The sequence below is a fragment of the Macaca nemestrina genome, chromosome 6 (assembly GCF_043159975.1).
Source record: "Macaca nemestrina isolate mMacNem1 chromosome 6, mMacNem.hap1, whole genome shotgun sequence".
Taxonomy (NCBI): Eukaryota; Metazoa; Chordata; class Mammalia; order Primates; family Cercopithecidae; genus Macaca; species Macaca nemestrina.
The window spans coordinates 142022597-142028827 of NC_092130.1; positions in this window are offsets into that span (position 1 = coordinate 142022597).

Sequence of the window (6231 nt, forward strand, 5' to 3'; positions counted from 1 at the left end):
TTTAAGTTATCTGAACCACCCAGAAATGTAGATCTCCCTCCCTCCCCAGTGTGAATAAGCAGATAGTTTCTCTGGGCCATTTAGTGACTGGTCCAAACCTCTCTACCAACAAATAATCCTCCTGCTTCAGCCTCCCCAGCAGCTGGAAATACAGGCATGCACCACCACATCCAGCTAACTTTATTTATTTATTTATTTATTTATTTATTTATTTATTTGTATTTTATTTATTTATTTATTTATTTTTTACAGTGTCTCATTACATTAACCGGGCTGACTTCAAACTCCTGGCCTCAAACGGTCCTCCTGCCTTGGCCTCCCAAAGTGCTGAGACTACAGGCATCAGTCACCGCACCCGGCTTCTTATACATTTTGATACAATTTACTTATAAAACTGTTTAAACCCAGCACTTGACCAGCCTAGGCAGCAGAGCAGGACCCTGTCTCAAAAAAATAGAAGTAAATATGAATAAACATTTAAGATAGATATTGCTATTGCAGGTAGATTTTAAAGTACCTATGCATTGGGTTTTTAATTTTATATATTTTTCCTAATGCCTACTTGATTATTTTTCAAATCCATCTGTTCCTTTTTAATTGCTTGTTTTGTAGTCATAGTTTTTTAGTCCATCTTTCATTCTCTTAAACATTTTAACATCATGATTTGTATTATGTATGTAATAATTTTATTATCTGAAATTCTTGGTGGGGAGTATCATTTTCTTCTTTTGTGATTCTGCTGATTCTTGCTTACCTTTGGGTGGGCTTTTTCTGAAGGAATCCTGTGATGTCTGGCACGAGGGTGCATTTTCCAGAGATTTATTTCTGCATCTTTCGGGTGTCTCAGTTGCACTAATTCAGGACCTCAAGAAAATATATTTACTTGGAATTTCCCAGACTTTGCCAGTAAGTGTAGATGGGAACCTTAAAACTCCATGACAGCATGCTTGAATCCTCAAGGGAGCCTTTCTTTCTACACTCAGAGTCCAAAACTGGACAGAGAGGGGAACCTCAACATGTCCCTTGGCTGGAATGATAATTTATTCTAATTCACCTTTTTCCTGAAGATCTTAGGCTCTATCTGTGAGGGAAGTCTTTCTTTCTTTCAATTTCCCACCTTTGCATAAACCCAAAATCTTACGTTTCCAGAACTACCTTTAAAACACAAGTCTCTTGAACGTCAACATTGTCAAAAGACCCTGGGAAGTCATCATATCAGCTGCAGCTAACCATTCTGGCTTCCAGCTCTCTAGAAGCCAGTCTTTCAGTCCCCAGGGATTTCCCTTCCTTTCTTATGATATCAACCATACATTCAAAGAAATGCTTATTATCTCTTTTCCTGCATTACTAGATATTTTGTGTATCAGAAGGTCTTTCATGGTAAACTTTCTATTGAAGTGTTGGATTCAGATGTCCCAATATCTTTTTAACTTACAGGTACCTGTATCACAAGCATTTGACATTATGACTCTAATTGCAGGTTTTTTGTTTTTTGAGACAGAGTCTCACTCTGTCACCCAGGCTGGAGTGCATTGGTGTGATCTCGGCTCACTGCAAACTCTGTCTCCCGGGTTCACGCCATTCTCCTGCCTCAGCCTCCGGAGTAGCTGGGACCACAGGGGCCTGCCACCATGTCTGGCTAATTTTTTGTATTTTTAGTAGAGATGGGGTTTCACCGTGTTAACTAGGATGGTCTTGATCTCCTGACCTCGTGATCCGCCCGCCTCAGCCTCCCAAAGTGCTGGGATTACAGGCATGAGCCACTGCACCTGGCCAATTACAGGTTATTAAATTACTTATTGAAGTGTATTTTGTCATGTGACATTAGTCATTACAAATATAAGCCAATTTAAAAGAGAATGAAATGAAATTCCTTCTTGGTTACATTATTTTGGTACTTCTATACCTGTTTTCACTGTGTAAGCTAATTTTTAAGTACTTTTTTATGTGGCAATGTTGCTTCAAAAACGTTTTAAAGAATAATTTCTAGTTTCCTTTTTTTAAAAAAGGAAATTAAATGAAAGGCCATTTCCAACCAAATGAAGTGCACCAGGAATATACAATTATGAAAAAAAAATTACTTGTCAGAGACATTACAAAGTCAGAGTTCCAACATAACATAACAAATGGCCAATTGTGATCATGTTTATCAAATAATTTGGTATTTCTTTACATATTTTAAAATGGATTAAATTTGAAAAGTAAAAAAGTATAATACCTATTCACATTTTCACCAGGCATTTTTGGATTAGTTGCACTATCATCAGTGAAAGAAGAAAGTATTTTAAAAGTTGAGTCATAATTTCTCATAACATTACTAAGTTACCATCAAATCAGATTTTCTTAAAGCCTCAGTCCCAACTACTTGTTTTGGCCGAAGGTATGTGAAACTCATATATGTGTGTGGATTACCAACATCACCTTGCAATGAAAGGGATTAGCTCTATTACAACAAAATGAAAAGCACATAGCTGAGATAGGCATAACTGCTAAATATTTTGTTACTTCAACTTTTGAAGCATTATCTGTAAATTCCATTTCCCAGCTTACCAGGTGGGTACTTAAAAGAATAGAGAATTTTTCTTCCGAACATGATGTATACCTCAAACCCACAGAAGAAAATGTGGCATCTACCTAATGCTCTCAAACTATAGTGAACATAATAATCACCTCTGTATTGAAGATTTGGTATTTTTGGCCACTAGGCACCCAATGTATCTTTTTATTAGCACTATGTGCTGGATTGTCTATTTTTGACTTGGACAGCAAAGCGCCAGGTCTAAGGCCCTGTGCAGAAAAGAATGAGCACAGCAGGCCTGAAACTGCTGCCTTAAAAAATCCTACATGGAAAGGTGGCTTTGGGTTGCTGTCAGGGGACTTGGATTTTGGGAGGATTTCCACCATTCCCAGAACTGATAAGAGTGGCTCGCTGTGCCTAGACTGTACAAACAATATGATTTACGCTGAATATCTGCTTTATTCTGGAAGCCTGGAATGTTGGCTCATGCTAGGCAGAGGGTACTTAGGTGACCAGCCCTCAATAAAAACCTCGGGCACTAAGTCTCTAACACGCAGACTTAGGAAACAACATTTCAAACATGCTGTCATAAACTGTTGCTGGAGGAATTAAGTATATGTGTGACTCTACAGGAGAAGAATTCTTGGAAGTTTGTACCTGGTTTCCTCTGGACTTCACTCATTGTGCCCTTTCCTTTTGCTTGTTTTGCTTTGAATCCTTTCACTGTAGTAAATTATAGCCGTGAGCATGACTGTATGCCGAGTCATGTGAGTGCTGCTAGCCAAATTATCAAACCTGGAATAGTCTTGGGGACCCCCACACAGGGTGAAAACAACACATCCCAGAATCCCTTTCCCTATAGGGTTAGAATTGGCCAATGAAAAAAATTGTGCAGCATTTGGAAAACAAGCACCACACAGAAGTTATTACTATCAGAAAGTCCCAGCAGTCAGACATGGTAATGGACAGACACAAACATATTCAGTGGGTCACAGACAATCCTTACTTTCCTACTCTGAGCTCGTGTCTACTGCTGGCTTCATTGTTTGTATTAGTCCATTTTCACACTGCTATAAAGACATACTTAAGCCTGGGTAATTTAATTTATTTAAAAAAAGAGGTTTAATTGACTCACAGTTCTGCATGGCTGTGGAGGCCTCAGGAAACTTACAATCACGCCAGAAGGGAAAGCAGATACATTTTACATGGAAGCAGGCGAGAGAGCAAGCAAAAGCAGGGAAAACTGCCTTATAAAACCATCAGATCTCGTAAGAAGTCACTCACTATTACAAGAACAGCATGGAGAAACCCACCCCCATGATCCAATCACCTCCACTGGGTCCCTCCATGGGGGATTATGGGGATTACAATTCGAGATGACATTTGGGTGGGGACACAGAGTCAAGCTATATCACTGTTCAATTCCATCCCCAAGCACACCACCAAGCCCTTGGCTCCTGGCCTGCATAGGTAGAAGCTTCCACAAAGGCAGTGGCTTCCACACATCTCTCCATAATCTCCCAGATGCTGTCCCACCTGAAAACCAAATATACACAGTTTCTTGCACTTTTCATTCTTGAGTGTATATACAACAAAGACGCATATATAAAAAGGCAAGTACAACAATGTGTGACTAAGATCCCCTGCTCCTAAATGACAAGCTATTGTTGTCAGGTATTTTATTTCTTTCTTTTTCAAACCATAAAATTAAAATGCTATTATTATTAAAGGCAGAGTGTTTTTGTTTAAATTTGTCTATAAGTTTTACCAATTTATTTACTTATATTCTTTCTTGTATCTCAGATTGTGATTCCAAGGCCACTTTCTTCTTTAAGTACACATAATAAAGTTAATTTAGTCAAGTCTTGTAGGAAACATTCCCATTTTTTATTGACCCATAATAATTTACATATTTATGGGGTACATGTGAGTATTTGTTACATACATAGAATATGTAATGATCAAGTAAAATTATTTGGGTATCCATCACATTGAGTATGATTTCTGTATCACAAACCTTTCAAGTCCTCTCTTGCAGCTACTTTGAAATACACAATACATTGTGCTAACTATAGTCACCCTACTCTGCTATTGAAAATCAGAACTTATTTCTTCCACCTCACTGTATGTTTGTACCCATTTACCAATCACTCTTGATCAGCCTCCCTCCCACGCACATGCACTTTCCAGCCTCTGGTATCTATCATTCTACTCTTTATCTCCATGAGATCAACTTTTATAGCTCCCACATATGGGTGAGAACATGCAATGTATGTCTTTCTGTGCCTAGCTTATTTCATTTAACATAATGACCTCCAGTTCCACTCATGTTGCTGCAAATGACAAGATTTCATCTCTTTTTATGGCCAAATACATTCCACTGTGTATAAATACCACAGTTTCTTTATTCATTCATCCATTGATGGACAGTTAGGATGATTCCATATCTTTGCTAATGTGAATAGTGCCATAATAAACATAAAGGTGCAGATATTCCTTTGATATACTGACTCCTTTTCCTTTAAATAAATACCCAATGTGGGATTATGGGATCATATAGTAGCTCTGTTTTTTGTTTTTTTTTTTTTTTTTTTGAGAAATCTCTATGCTGTTTTACATAATGAATGTACTAATTTATATTCCCACCAACAGTGTAAAAGTGTTCTCTTTTTTCCACATCTTTACCTGCATCTATTATTTTTTGTCTTTTTTATAATAACCATTCTAGTAAGATGATATCTCATTGTGGTTTTGATATTCATTTCACTGATAATTAGGGATGTTGAGCAATTTTTTATAAACCTATTGGCCATTTGTATGTCATCTTTTGAGAAATGTTTACTCATGTCCTTTACCCACTTTTTAATGGATTATTCAGTTTTAAAAATTGAGTTGTTTGAGTTCCTAGCATATTCTGGATATTAGTTCTTTGTCAGATAAATAGTTTGCAGATATTTTCTCCTATTCAACAAGTTGTCTCTTTATTCTGTTTATTGTTTTGCTATGCAGAAGCTTTTAAGTTTAATATAATCCCATTTGTCTATTTTTGTTTCTGTTGTCTATGCTTTTGGGGTCTTAGCCATAAAATATTTGCCTAGACCAAAGTCCTGAAATGTTTTCCCTAATGTTTTCTTCTAGTAGTTTTAGAGTTTGGGGTCTTACATTTAAGTCTTCAATCTATCTTGAGTCAAATTTTGTATACAGTAAGAGATAAGGGTGTAATTTCATACTTCTGCAAATGGTTATACAGTTTTCCCAGTACCATTTATTGAAGAAGTTGTCCTTTCCCGAATGTATGTTCTAAGTGAGTTGGTTGAAGATCAGTTGACTATAAATACATAGATTTATCTCTTTATTTTCTATTCTGTTACATCAGTCTATTTGTTTTTATACCAATACCATGTTGTTTTGGTTATTATAGCCTTGTAATATATTTTGAAATTGGGTACTGTGACACTTCCAGCTTTCTTCTCTTTTGCTCAGGATTGCTTTGGCTATTCGGGCTCTTGTATGGATCAATACAAATTTTAGGAATGACTTTTTCTGAGTCTGTGAAAAATGACATAAATAATTTGATATGAATTGCATTAAATCTATAGATTGCTTTGAACACTATAGTCATTTAAATGCTGTTAATTCTTACAATCCATGAGCATGGAATATCTTTCCATTTCTTTGTTTCCTCTTCAATTTCTTCTATCAGTGCTTTATTA